Raw genomic sequence first — 16,336 nt, 5'->3', positions numbered from 1 at the left:
CTGTGCATTCCTGCAACAAGCGGTGCAAGCGAACGCTCATATAGTGCAGCAGGCCGCGTTTTAGAGGCGAGGCGGAACCGTCTGAATCCTGGCACAGTAGATGCCATTCTGTTTTTACACAGTGCAAAGGAAAAGGCCAAGTAGATAATCCTACAACATCGCGTTTAGGCTGAATTGGCACTGTTTTGTTATCTATAAGCCTTTGTTCTATATCTGTTTTTTGGAGAAAAAAAAAGTTCTTAATTGTTACTTTGTATATCTGTTTGGAAAGTTGCAGTAATATTCCAATTTATTTGAACAGACAGGGCTAGAAAATTTACCGTTATCCAGCCATTTGTGTGTTGTGTGTTGCAGTTACAGAAACGGCGATATTCAAAGTCTGAAGGGAGTAAAGCCTGTGTTTATTTTATTAAGAAAATGTAGGCTAATCTGGCCAAAGACAAACTTTTGTTTTATAAATAAATGTTCATTTAAAAAGCATCTTGCGATCAGTGTATTATTTTACTATCAGAGATTGGCAGATTAGTTCTAACATCACTGAATCTGATAACATGCTTAAAACAAAAATGAGAGTAAAGTGATCGGGTGCGGGTCGGGTGCGGATATCTATATCAGAGAAAATTATACATGCGGGCGGGTGGCGGGTGGATAATTTATTTGAAGCAGCGGATGCGGGTGACATTTTAGCTCATCCGCGCATCTCTAATACATATTCACACACACATGCACATTCACATACACATTGAACAACTCACACACATACATGTATGCACATTCACACACAAGCACTACCTCAAGCATACACACAAGCACACACAGAAAGGTTGCTGTTCTCTGTAGAGCACAATTTTGCCAAAAAGATCATTTACACAAATATTATTTTGTACCGCACTACACTGCATTGTCATTTTTTGTTCTTTTGTTTTGCATGGAACTCTTCTGATTTAAATTCAGAAGTATTTTGTATGTTGTTTAACATGCTCTATTATGCACTGTCACTTTGTTCTTTTCATTTACTATGAAAGATTTCTGATTTAAGAATTTGGAATATTGAGAATATCACTAAAAATGCCTAAGAGTCATGTGTTTCATACAGATGTTAATGAAGGTGCCCTGTGTGAAGGGGAAAGTGATTGTGATGTGTCTTGTTAGAGCCTCCCTCGCAGTGTTGTCACTAGCAATTTCCTGGCAGTGCATTTGCATTTGCTGACTTGACTGAAGGAAATTTACTGTGGCTTCACAGATGTCCTCCACCCAGTTACTGTTACAGAAATCAGCTTTTTTGACAAAAATTGTGCAGAGCACAGCATGTAGTGATCACAGCTGGTCCACATGTGAAGTGAAAGTCACTCCTCTTAAGAAGTACCCTCCAGTAGACCAAGCTAAGGTACACACTGAATGACTCACTTTATTTTGATAAATAAAAGAATTATGTTTTGTTCAATAAATATATATTATATATATTGTCATTAAAATGTTACTATAAAAAATATATTTTTAAATAAAGAAACAAAATCATTTGAAAAAGTAAAGATTCTGAAAGCATTGAAGGAGATCCCATAATAATTTCATACAGATTTACAGTAGTAACAACAAATGATATTTTATTATATGATATGATTATCATCATGTTTTTAATATGATGGTTTGATAATAAATATGGTGATTATCTCTAAGATGGACACCCAACATAATATATCATATTTAACATCTGAATCTAACCATGTCATGTCAACAAATGGAAAAGTCAGCCATGTATCAATTATCATGTTAATTATTGTGCCTTTAGCCCCAACAAGCAGGGGCACTTTTTACCCCAAATACCATACTTTTACATATTCTTCTGTTATTGAAAAACTGTTGCCTTAATTATCTTAAACAAAACTGAAAATCATGAGAAGACCTTTGTTTCAAAATATATTCAATAATTTTTGTGATTCTCATTTGCTACTTAAATCTAAAACATTTTAAAAAACATCAATTAGATAAAGTAAGCACAAAATCAACTTTGCGCTGCAGCCCATAATCGCATCAAGGATCAGACAAATTTGCACGTGCATCTTGAAAAGTATATATATATACTATGTACACACATATACATATACATTATATATATATATGAGTGTGTATATACAGTATGTGTATGTATATATATATATGTGTGTGTGTGTGTGTATATATATATATATATATATATATATATATATATATATATATATATATTACTGGTGTCAAAATTTGTGCGTTAACGCAAGCGATTAATTTTTATCAGTTTAACGGGTTAAAAATATTTAACGCAGGGGCGGGCCTAGGGTTGGCCACCCCACTCACAACTGCTGCTTCTGTCACTTTTTTGTCTCGCAGAATGTCTTTACAACCACATCAAATGGTTTCAGACATGCGCGCCACTTCACTTTAGTGCCAGGCGCGAGTCAAACAAGCATGGATATGGCCATACGTGGAAACGGCACTGTGCTCGTTTCATATCAAAGCACGAAATAACTTACCACGACATTGCATGCTCGTAGTTTAAGTAATGAAGTTACCAAAAAAGCGATTAAAGCTGCCTTAAAACTGTGCATGCATGTAATATATTTTATATGAGTCACATTTAAGAACATGTCTCTGAAATGGTTTTCAAAACTGTCCTGGAGTCTCACTCATGTAACGCACCCGATTCAACTCATCAGCTCATTAATAGAGACTTTAAAACCTGAAGTGGGTCAGAAGTGGTAAAAAGAGTTGAGAGAAAATATGATATGTGTCAGATCCACGTCATGTTCAGCAGCGACAGCTCTTAAACAAAGATTACTTTGAGGCACACAGCAGTATACTATTTATATACACATCGCTGCCTTTCATTTACATTAACTGCATCTTTATCTCAGAGCCTGAGCATTAGAGATTGAGGATCATGGGAATAATTTTCAGTCTCCAATGCTCCAAATTAAATCAACTAGCAATATAGCATGACATTTTTCTTAAAGTATTTTTTATATAGTATCTCTAGACATTTTCTTTTACAATATCTGAGAAATGTAAGACTTTTTTACGTCCATAAGAAACCAGGCAGGAATCCTGGAAATTTACAGAAATCCATCATAGCGATGGAGCTTTAATCTCTGGATAAGATAAGATGTTGTTGATTCATAAATGAATGCATAAGTAAAACGTAAATGATTGACAACTGCTAAGTAAAAGGCATACCTGTCAAACATTCTTGTCATAAATGAACAAACTGTCATAAATTTCTAAGTTATTTTTCTTCTTTTTGCTTCCAGTGAACCCTCTTCAGCTTCTGTACTACTTGTGAAGTCACAGTTATCACACTTTTTAAAGTCATACATCATAAATAATGGGAAAGAGTGGCAAAGCAAAAATGTTGTCAGTGAATAACATTCATATGGCAGGTCAATTATCAACATGCGCATATGTAACGTAAAATGACCTACCAGATCTCATCTTCTCATTTCTTTTGTTTAAATTGACGTTACAGCTTTCCCATGATTCAGAATAAAAAAATAAAAAAAACATCAGACAAAATAACTCTGACAATGGTTCATTAATTCATTTAATCACTTGAATGAACGATGCAATGACTCACTCATAAAGATATCATTTGACGAATCTGCATTTTTAAACAAATCTCTTGAATGAATGATTCAAAGACAAATACATTTTTTAACAGTCACTTGTCACCACCAACTTGCATTATGATGTAATGATCTAATCTAATCTATATTTAAAAAGGCAATTTATTTAATTTAGATTTCTAACATGGATATCAGTGTTCCTATCTGAACTATAAAATTTTATCCCAGTATTTCTATGATTATTTGAATGTTCATAACAGAAATAACGATACTGTTTTGTTGAAAAGACTGTTTTTGAAGGTGTTTCATACCTATACATGTCAACTGCTCTCTCTAGGTCAGTGGCAGTGCCAGCTCAGGTTTGAATGTTCCAGTGTGATCATGCTTGTCAAAGGTTTAATAGACATAGGCGAATCGTTGTCATTTAGGAATAAGATCGCTTGGGTGTTTGAATTATGACAGCTAATTTTTAAAGATCTATAGTGCAGCCCAAGACAAATGCAAAACTGTTAAAGTGCCTAGGGAAGCTTGTTTCTGCCACTGAATGAAAAAATAAATGTAATTGAGACTTTTTAATATTACAACTCTGACATCTTTTTCTTGCAATTGTGAGTTTACATTTCTGAATTTTTCTGCTCAGAATTGTGTGATATACACTTAATATTGCGTGTTATGAAGTCAGAATTGTGAAATAACTAAAAAAATCACAATGGTACCCAACTGCCTACAACAATGGAGAAGTCAATATTCCTGGTTACTGCTTCTTTATATTTAGTAAAATTCTTAAAAATTAGATACCAGTAATTCGTTGCCGTTGTGGATATTCCAAATCATAATAGCTAAAGGATCGTTTTAAGAAGAGCACCTGAAATTTTTTCAGCTGGCTAAAAACTCTTTATTTTCCACCCTTTGTACTGGTGTGTGTTCAATTTTATGTTTCACGCAGTGATTGACAGGACACGAATACCCATCTATCTCAGAAAGCGCCCTCAATGTGCTGTTGCCGTTTTCAACCTCTTATTTGTGTGAGATGGTATTCTCATCCCTGAAAAACAAAAAAAGGCATCGCCTGTTAGTGGAGCACGATCTACGAGTTGCCCTATCCTCAGTCTACCCCCGTATCAAAGAAAAAATTTAATTTGAGTTGTTTATTATTATTTAAAGAGTTAAGTATCAATCTTTAAATGTGTTTTGTTCCAATGGCTTCCACATACATTAAATGGTTCAAATCAGTCTGTTGACATGTGTCATCCAGTTGTAAAAGACAAATGGTTCATTTCAATGGGTTGTTTCACCTCATATGTCTATTGTGATGCATTTATAATAAATTCATGCTGCATTCATGCTTCATTTGTTGTTTGCTCATTTAAGACGGCGCCACTGGTTGCATTAGCGTGTGGAAACAAGTGGGTGATTTACATGCCCTCTCAGTCAGCAGTGCCTGCATGCAATTTGGCCCGAACGACTGCATGGTCAGACTCACTCCCAGGCATGGCTACACAGTGCTCTCAACGCTGTTCAGAGCTCAGGTTATCACAGCGTTTTGCCTCAGTAATCCAGCCTCTGATTCAGTGTCACAGAATCACACCTTGTGCCCAGTGCATGTGCTGCGTGCTTCTGTAGATAGGACTAGCCAGTTCCAAACATCCGAAGAGCTTTTTGTATGTTTTGCGGGCGCCAAGAACGGTGTCCCGCTGTCAAAACAGAGGCTATTGCACTGGATCGTGGAAGCGATTCGCTAAGCTTATGGTTCCCGAGGACTCGACTGCCCAACCAGGAGTCTGGCATCATCATGGGTATGGACATCTGTCTCACGGCGGGCTGGTCATCTCAGAAAACTTGCAAGGTTTTACAACCTGGACATTCCCTCTTTTGCATCGCACGTCCTGCTGTCTGTGCAGGAGGAGAAGGCTGAACAGTCATTGGACGATTGATTCGCTTAAAGACATGCACCGCCCAGGCGCGTGTCTCTTGAGCGGAGTGAAACTGTGCTTCTGTATGAAGCCGCTGTAGTATGTGCACTGCCACACTCAATCGTTGTGATGTTATAACAATAAGCTTGTTTTTCCCATTGACATACAGTATGCCCACCTAAACAGGTCAACGATATATGTGTGCACCAACATGTTCGTTGCCTTTATTTTACTCCCTGTAATACACTAGTCCAGTTCTGCTTGACGATGAGTGGGGGAGGCGCCAGTGGCACCGGTGCTAATTTGGCTCTGTGCCAACCTGCATTTAAGTGTTTCAACTAGGTCCGGTTCCCAACTTAGAGGGGCGGGGCAAGCACCAGTATTTGCTGGTACTGTGTATACATAGTCTGCTTTCGGCTCTGTTCAAGCTGTGACCAGCCGGAGTTTTTCACACAGCAGGGTTTTATACGTTCCCCATACGTAATGTCGAGAGACCGACTTGATAAGGGAATGTCTCCGGTTACTCAACGTAACCGTGGTTCCCTGAGAGAAGGGAACGAGACATTACGTGAACTGCCATGTGAAAGAAAACTCCATCAGAGCCTCAACGTCGTTCGTGCAGTCGAAAGATTCTGAGGTAAATTGGCGCCCGACATCACCTATATAGCGGCTGAGCCCACCAAACATGGGAATGCTCAAACGCCATTGGCTATTGCAAAGCATTATTTCTAAGCAATTCCTATGTCCCCCGTTGATGACATTTGAAAGCGCGAGTTTTCCTCAGTAGCTCCTCACTGCAGAACAAAGATCCAAGGGGCGGGGTTGGATCCACATCCAGGGGGTGGAGATTGGTAGGTTTTGGGGTGGGTTTAGGGATCAGGGGGTGGAGACGGGTAGGTTTAGGTAAATGTAAGGCGGGAGGATCTGGATCTAGATCCAACCGCACCCCCTGGATCTTTGTTCTGCAATGAGGACCATCTCGTTTTCCTTTGTCCCATATTGATTACATATGAAAGCAGGAGTGCAATTTCTCCCGCCCATCAGATCACAAACTAGCTGTCACTCTACAATCACCACCTTCTAAAGAAATTGTTTAATTAAAAAACAAACGACAAAAAAATGAGCAGATGTACCTGGCTAAAGAAGCTCATTAATGAGCCCAGCTCTATAAAGAAAACCCTGAAGCTTAATAAGTGGCTTCAGAAAAGGAAATTGCTAAAATCAAAAGTGAAATGCAGACTATACATTTTATTTTATTTTGCGTTTTATTAAGATTTTGTGTGGACTTTTTGGCACTTCGTCACTCACTGTTTGCACATAACTTTCACTCAGCCATGAAACAAGATGCCTTCTTACTACACCAAAATATGTTGTTGTTTTTTTTTTTCTTTTCTTCAATTTGATGCTTTTTTTTATTATTTATAATCACTTTCTTGCTTACTTTGTTCTTTTTTTGTTAATTTTGTTACTTTTGTAGCTTATTTATTTTATTTATTTTTTATTTTTTTTATCTATGACATTGCAGAGGTTTATTTAAAATTTTATATCAAATTTATTTTTGTAAAAACCACAGCAGTCATGTTAAACTTAGTGCATTTGCCACACAGTGTGCTGCCGCAATTCAGGAGGATCCAGCTATAGAAGATACTATCAAAGGCTACTATATAAGGCTTCTGGTAAGCTGCTTGCCCCTAAAACGAAAGTGAACTGACCTAGGATCTGAGGAAGTTTTCACACTAAATCTTACTAAATCAAGTGAAAGGTGTACAATGAACTGAAATTCATCCACAGTCTGCACTGCTGGTTTTCTAATGTATGAAAGTTAGTACCGAGGTAGTTTTGACGGTTTTTAAATATTTTGGTATTGTTTTGTTATTGTTTTATACAAAAAAAATGTAAAAAGTTATTTGTTGTATTTTATTATCCAGTGTAGATATAAGACATTATTTTATGCTAAAAATATAAAAATGCAATAATTATTTTTATTAATTATAATGGGCATCCCAAAGTTGTGTGAAAAGCTTCTAACAATTTTGGTGAACCACCACTTTAGAAACTCTGGGGGACTGAAATATTACTGAATCCCAGGAATGACCCAGAAATTAACCTTCTTATTGATATTTGACTCCTTGAAGTTTTTTTTTTAAAGTTTTTTATACCTTTGTAATGCCATTTTTCTAACTTTATTAAATGTATGTCATCTTTTGTGCCAAAAAATGTAGATGTATAAACTTTTATCAAAAAATTTTAACTACACAATAAATTCAATTAAAATAATAAGATATAACAATAACAATCAGGAAGAATAAGTTTCCAGTCAAATGAAATCAGCATCAACAATTCATCTTTGCATGGCACAGAAGAGCACAAATGTGGCATTAAGGAATATTTACAGAATTTAAGAAATTTTTGAAAAGACTCAGAGGTGGCATTAATGACTCAATTTATACTTTAAATGACTCAATTAATGACTCAATATATACTTTAAAATGAAACAGAAACTGCCAGTAGGTGGCATCAAGTCACTGTCTTTGTCACTGAATCATTCATTCAATCGATTCGTTCAAACAGCTGATTCATTTAGGAACGAAGCAAGTGACTCTCTATGAATGGGTCATTGAATCATTGACTCACTGGATTTGTTCAAAAGCAAAGATTCATTCATAAACGAAACAGCGCTGTGTCAAAGACTTGCGCAGAGGCTCAGCTGTGAGTGACTTTGTTTTTTAACTATATTTTTGATGACGAAATAGAGCAAAATAGTGTTCCTAAAATGTAATATTAGTGTTACTTAATATTAACTTTTGTATGAAATCAAAAATGTATAAACCGTTGTATAAATTCAATTTCACATTTTCAAACTCTCTATAATCATTAAAAAGCTGTTACCCTCCGTTCATCTCTATCTCACAAACTTCCATTTTAATGAATGAAGCTCTCTACACTGCACACTGAATATATTATTTACATCGTCTCTACACTTTGTTTGTTACAATGAATGACAACAACTGCAGTCTGCTTTCACGGTCTGTGCTGTGAGGAGCAGCACACGCGGCGGTAGAGAAGCATTTCTATTGGCTGCAGACTGCAGGTATTAAATGGCAAAAGACGGCATTGCACAGCGAACCATAAACACAGCGCTACATTTATATGCAGAACTGGGATGGCTTTCGTAGTCTTTTGAATGGATAAAATATAGAAATCACTTTAATTTCCAAATAAACCTAACCAGATAGAAATGAAACGCTGTCCCGCCTCGAAATTCACTCCCCGGACTCCGTCCCCCCCCCATTTCCAGCCCTGCATATACTATAAATAGACTATACATAACCTAAGACAGACTATACAAGTACTCTACATACTTCACATTTACACGTGTCACACTTTATTAGTGTCTGTGGTGTTATGTTGGTAACTTGCAGATCTGACATATTTTAATAAAATTTTGATAAATACATACTTATTAATATTTCCAAAATGTCCCCTGATCTTGAAATCGTCATGATGGCAGTCTCCATTTTAGAAAAGTCTGGATTTAGGCTGATTTGTCCGTGGTGTTACTGTCTGTCCTTTACATGGCCATAAATAAACAAACGTGTTTTACATATGACCAGATATATCAGATTTCTGTCAACACAGGTGACTGACCTAACAAAATATATTTCTTTGTGTACATGATTATGCATTATACAGAAAATATTAAATGTAGGCCTACACATATTATGTTATACATGTTATTAGCATAAATCCATTCGGATATACAATTTTTATTACAATACAAGCCTATGACTATATTATCATATTTTATTGAAATTCAAGGTTTACCTGCATCATCTTGCTTGGAGCAATCTTTATTCAGACACCAGAATGACCACTTTGTTATATTTAATACATAGGTTGAGGTGTCGGATCTGATATGTTAACTACTGTAATGAAGATAAACTTAAGTCTTCAATAAGCAGGGAAGTTCCTGACCTAATAAATACTGACATGCTTTGGACGTTTCACTTTGCATTGTAAGAATGTACAGGGAGACTTTAAATATAAAAATGTGACTTAGTAACGTTTTCTCATTAAAATCAGAATTTCATATTAAGTTAATAGAATATGTGGGAATAACAATATTTACTTATGACCTCAGAGCAATCTGGTTTTTATAGATCAGTGGATAAAATGCTGCACTAGTCAATGTCATAATTACCCTACCATCCAATTACAGAATAACTTTATGCTTTTTGACATGAAAGCTAAAATAATTTTTTTTTAATACTTCCAGATTCCACTCCACCCTGCTGTTTTGTGGTGCGACGTGATTTGGATGAAGAACAGTTTAAACAGGCACTAAGAGTTCATTTCCCTGATCTGCCAGAAGATTTTGAGCTATGTAAAGTAAATAGCCAAAGACAGATCATTCCTTTGCAGTTGGAAAGTTTTAGTCCAAATCAGATTCAGTCAAACAATGCATTGGGGAGATCTGCCCTTTATATTCGTCTGAAAGTGAGTAAATTATTCAGTACAATACTAAAATATTCAAAGCATGGTTGTACTGCCCATAGGCCTTTGCTTGTTAAATCTGCATCATGGGTATGGAATCTGTGTGACAAACACAGCAAGTTTAGCATCTTCATTGAACCACAAAAATATACTAAATGTCCTTCTCCTCTTAATCTCGCCTCTGTCAACACAGAGCAAGTCTTCACATTTTGGCTCTGATTTTACCTATGTAAAACATACACAGTTCTACGTAGTTCTTCATTCATATTCTCTGGCTGAGATGCCACTGCACATATTTACACTATAGGTTGAAAGGAATGGAATGGAGTTGTATGCACTTAAAATAAAAATCAGTATTTTGATAGTGTCTGGACGACGTCACAATGTTTTTTTAGTAATAATTTGTTATTGTGATTTACTATTGAAAAATATTATTTTTATATTAAGGTTTTTCATCTTTTTTTTAATGCCAAGCTTTGTTAAGTCAAGATAAAGCTTGTCTAGTTATTAATATATGATTATGTTTGCATGATTTTCCCAGTAAGTTTCATTTCCTTTAAAAACCCATGTGCCAGGTTGACCACACCACTGCAAGCACGCCCACAGGAAGCGGCAGCCATACAGCCCACACCAACACAATCCCAGCGTAAGTACACCCCATCCATCATGACCTTCAGGCTAGGTTCATTATTATAAGTGTACATTTTTCAAAAGCAAGATGTTATTTCAAGACATGTGTTTTATGTCTTGCCGAAATTCTGAAGATTTTTTTTATTTTCTAATTTGTTAAAATATGTTGTGTAAAATATGGCAATAATAAATATATTTTTAGATTTTGTACATATTTTCTGGCAATTAGGGAGGAGTCCTATATAGACCCATCCGGATCTGACATTGAAGTACTCCTGGCTTCTCCGGTCAGGAGTAATAGTCCAATCGTATGTATTCCATCCATCCATCCATCAATCTAATAGTCACACATATTCACACTTACACACCTAAAATTGATTTAGTGACTCCAATTACACCTAATCTGAATGTCTTTGGATGGTGGAGGAAACATATCAGGGAAAATACCAGGAGCTGACACAGGAAGAACATGGAAACTCCACACAGAAAGCCTCCTGGCTCAATTTAACACCAACCAACCAGCTAAATGTGTTTGTTTTAGCTGCTAAAATATGCTAAATGTAAACTTATAAAAAGTTCCACATATTAAGCCTGTCAAACTTAAAGTTTTTGAAAATGCAAGCAGTCCTGCACATATCCGAAAGTGTTGCACAAGAAGTAATTCAGCAGATTAACCAGATACATTTGCTTTCTTAGCCATTACTACAAAATGCAGTCCAGAAAATTATGAGTCAGCATTGTGGTGATGTGTATAATTGCATAGTGAATGACACTGTGAGCGTAGTGTCACAAAGTAATGTCTTGCTGAAATTTACCAATGCAGAAGGATCCCTATCTACAGCCAACAGGACAGCATCTTATATACTGCGAGAATTTCCAGTTATGCCAGTTGAGTTTGCTCTTGACAAAGATCAATCATTTGTGCATGTCCCAAAACTTTTCTAAACAATAAGGATGTCTTGGATAAGGTAGCTGCATGCAGAGGTGATTTCACCTGAAGGATACTACTCATTCAGAGACGGCTCTCGTTTAAAAGAAAATGTTCTTTTGAATGTGGAAGAATGCAGGATTGCCCTTGGGCTATGTATTGATGAGTTTGAAGTGGCTAATCCAATAGGAACCTCCAAGAAAAAACACAAAGTATGTGCCATATATTGGGTACATGATGATTTTGATTCCAAGTATCAGTTAGCTCTTCACTCAAATCAACTTGCACTTTTGTGCAAGGTTAACACTGTAAAAGAGGATGGCTATCATGACGTTCTTCATCCTCTCATTCAGGACATTGCAACTCTTGAGGAAAATGGTGTGTATGTTGAACAATTAGCAGAAAGTGTTAAAGGCACTGTACTATATGTGGCAGCAGACAACTTGGGGGCTCACTCTTTAGCAGGATTCTCAGAAGAGTCCTGCAGCAGATTACTTTTGTCGGTTTTGTATGTGTAAACAAGATTATATGCAGGATAAAGAGGTCAGATCAGAACTCCAGCCAAGGACAAGAGAGAACCATGAAAGGCATGTCCAAGAAGTTGACACACTTTCATGTGGTGGATGGTTTTCCACTTGACATTCTCCATGATTTTTGGAGGGTGTAGTACCAGCAGAACTGTCACTGTGCCTTCAGGGTTTGATTACCAAGAAATATGTTACTTTGGACTCTTTGAACAAGGCTATTAGGCAGTTCCCTCACACATTTTCTGACAAACAGAGATCATTTCAAAGACCTTCTTCTGAAGGGAAACCACTGGGGGGAAATGGCCATGAAAATTGGTCTCTACTAAGGCTGCTTCCATTGATGATTGGCTACAATATCCCTGAAGGAGACCAGTCATGGGAGATACTGATGCTTCTGAAAGATGTAACGTCAGCACACTTGACTGAAGGGTTAATCAGTAAAGAATTAAGCCACATTTTTTTTTTTTTTTATTAAATATGCTTGTGTGTTTTCTCACTGTTGGATATAGACAACAAGCCCCCCACATTTTTGTCGGCAGACTCACCATCTGTCTCTCATGGCAGAAGCTTACAGGCGAGTACACCCATTTTAAAATAATGTAAACTTCTTGAGAATCATAATTTATGATCAGTTTAGTTCATTTAAACTGGCATTTCCTTGTGATGCTTACTTAAAAGTCCTAGTGAACAAGCTCGCTATCCAAAGACCATTAAAATTCAAAATAGCAGTTACACGAACTAATGATATCAGGAATGCATTGTCACAAATGAGGTTAAGAAGTAGTTGGTTTTTAAATGTTATTTACTCGTCACATTGTCTAATCTGAAGCTCATACAAACAGATTTCCCATTCAGGAAATTGTTGAGAAATTGTATCAGCGTTTTCAGTTATCAGAGCCTTTGATTAAAGCTGCTTGTGAACAAAATTCTTAATGAAATCCAAATGTACCTCAAAGACTTCGAAGAACCTATTGGTGTAAAGACTGGGAAATTTGTCCACACAACTGATTAACTGTTGATCAAATATAGTTGGTACTACTCTTGAGAAAGACTATAAATATTTTGGAGTGAGACACATGCACAAAGTACAAACGCGACACATGCATTATTAGCCACTGCTGAGTAACTTGGCTGTGATCCATATCTCCATTCATCGCATTTATCTTACACTTCGATGCACTATTAGCGTTCTCGCAAACTAACACTGTTTTGCATGCACTTTCCTTATGTAATCAAGCTATAGATAGCTGCTTACATCTTTTTTTCGATGCGTTAGCATGGAATTTCTGAGTTTTCCCCATCTTCACTGCATCAATGTTTTTGTTTCTGTCAGCTAGCGGAGCATGTCACGTGATACATTTCGGCGAATCAGGTCACGGGAAATTTACTTCAGCCAATGAAATTTCGTCTCCTGATTTAGATCAGCCTTTATTTTTTCCCTATTGGTGAGCTCTACATAGGAAATTACCAATTATAGACAGGCTATCATTACACTATAGAGAACGAGCTTTCCAGTGATACCAAACAATCGCTGTTTTCAAATGCGACCACAGAGATATATCTGATTGAAAAATGCTAATCTGACAGAGGTATAAGAACAAAATGCCTAAAAATAAACATTTTATTGTGAACTTTTGTCATTTTTATAGTATCCTTGTTGAAGAAGACATATTATAGGAGCAAAAAATACCAAAATCTGAAAATCGACCAGTATGCACAAAAATGACTTTTTTGCCTGCCGTGTCTCGCCTTAATAGCAAAAGAACAAAACACTGCCAGGACAGTTTTGGAGCTGGCCTTTAGATCGCTTAAATGTTTAGCTCAAGAGGGTCTGCCTGCGAAAGGCCGGTCTCATCACGATGACGTATTTTGGCAGCTTATGCTTGAAGGTACGCATTCCTCACCAGCAGCTCATGAATGGCTGCTTAAGAGAGACAATTGGATGTCTGACACAATACAGAATGAAATTCTAGAGCGTCTTGCACATGCTGTTCAGCGTGAAATTGTCTCTCGGGCTGCAAACTGCACATCGCAACAGTCATCAGAGAGTCAGAAATGCGCAAACAATTTTTTGAGTCATTCTTTGGCGAACAGGATGTCACAAACATACTCGGGCTGTGTCCGACAAGGTGTATCAGAGCTAAAGCAATAATAAGAATAATTCATGTCTACGACCCTGTTTCGCAAACTCTAGATACACTTCAGCAGGACCGCAGTGTTCGTGGTGAAATGCGGGCAAAAATATCGGGGCTTCTAAAGCAAGCCAGAAAAGGCAGAACATTATTTGGCCTTCTGTGTTTCGAGGCACTTTTTAGCCCTTGTGAGGCTGTGGTGAAAGCCCTTCAGAGTGAGCAAGCAAGTGCTGCTGGGGGCACTGGAGTGTGTAAAGATGCTGAAAGGGATGAAAACTTTGTGGAAGAGATTATGGCCAGAACAAAAGCATGTGCAACTGCAAGCAACCTCAAAATACCTGGCCCCAGTTTGGCGAAGGATTCGGTCCAGAACTACAAACACGTATAAAACGCGTTAGGAAAAACTACAAACGTGGCGGATGTTTAGTTTAAAAAAAATCCATTCACTCTTAATGAATATAGTTTGAATATCAATCATATTTAGCTGTGCCGCACATACAGCGGAGGCCTAGAAGAGAAAAAAAAATTGCTACGTGTACTGCGTTAAGCTAACTGAGACTTATAGCACTTGCATGTTGTTGCTCTTTTGTTGGTTTTGATTTCTTCTATTGTCCTCATTTGGAAGTCGCTTTGGATAAAAGCATCTGCTAAATGACTAAATGTAAATATACTCCTTGTGATGGATTATTAAGTGAATTTGGTCATTTATATACTTTACTTTAGTTTTAGTCATTTAGGAGACGCTTTTATCCAAAGCGACTTACAAATAAGAAAAAGTAACTAAAACTAAAAGTTAAAACTCTAACTCATTTGCTAAAATCATTTAAGTTCTTTTTTTTTTCCTCATTAATGTACACACAGCACCCCATATTGACAGAAAAACACAGAATTGGTGACATTTTTGCAGATTTATTAAAAAAGAAAAACTAATATCATATGGTCCTAAGTATTCAGACCCTTTGCTCAGTATTTAGTAGAAGCACCCTTTTGATCTAATGGAAGGAAGGAAGGAAGCATTTATATAGCGCTTTTATTGTGTATTGCTGTACACCCAAAGCGCTTTACAATCAAGTGGGGGGGGTCTCTCCTCAACCACCACCAGTGTGCAGCATCCACTTGGATGATGCGACAGCAGCCACAGGACAACGGCGCCACCACACACTGTTTATTATAGCCCACGCTCACCACACACCAGCTACAGGTGGAGAGGAGAGAGTGTCGTAGAGCCAATCAAGTGGATGGGGATTATTAGGAGGCCGTGATTGACAAGGGCCAGTGGCGGGAATTTGGCCAGGACACCGGGGTTACACCCCTACTCTTTACGATGAGTGTCATGGGATTTTTAGTGACCACAGAGAGTCAGGACCTCGGTTTAACGTCTCATCCGAAAGACGGTGCTCTTTTTACAGTATAGTGTCCCCATCACTATACTGGGGTGTTAGGACCCACACAGACCACAGGGTGAGCACCCCCTGCTGGCCTCACTAACACCTCTACCAACAGCTACCTAGTTTTCCCAGGAGGTCTCCCATCCAGGTACTGACCAGGCTCAGCCCTGCTTAGCTTCCATGGGCAACCGGTCTAATACAGCCATGAGTCTTTTTGGGAAAGTTTTTCACACCTGGATTTGGGGATCCTCTGCCATTCCTCCTTGCAGATCCTCTCCAGTTCTGTCAGGTTGGATGGTAAACGTTGGTGGACAGACATTTTTAGGTCTCTCCAGAGATGCTCAATTGGGTTTAAGTCAGGGCTCTGGCTGGGCCATTCAAGAACAGTCACGGAGTTGTTGTGAAGCCACTCCTTCGTTATTTTAGCTGTGTGCTTAGGGTCATTGTCTTGTTGGAAGGTAAACCTTCGGCCCAGTCTGAGGTCCAGAGCACTCTGGAGAAGGTTTTCGTCCAGGATATCCCTGTACTTGGCCGCATTCATCTTTCCCTCGATTGCAACCAGTCGTCCTGTCCCTGCAGCTGAAAAACACCCCCACAGCATGATGCTGCCACCACCATGCTTCACTGTTGGGACTGGAGGATAGGTGATGAGCAGTGCCTGGTTTTCTCCACACATACCGCTTAGAATTAACCCTCTGGGGTCTGAGGGTGTTTTGGGGCCCCAGAGAAGT

The sequence above is a fragment of the Onychostoma macrolepis genome, chromosome 04, assembly GCF_012432095.1.
Source record: "Onychostoma macrolepis isolate SWU-2019 chromosome 04, ASM1243209v1, whole genome shotgun sequence".
Taxonomy (NCBI): Eukaryota; Metazoa; Chordata; class Actinopteri; order Cypriniformes; family Cyprinidae; genus Onychostoma; species Onychostoma macrolepis.
This window is presented reverse-complemented; position numbering follows the sequence as displayed.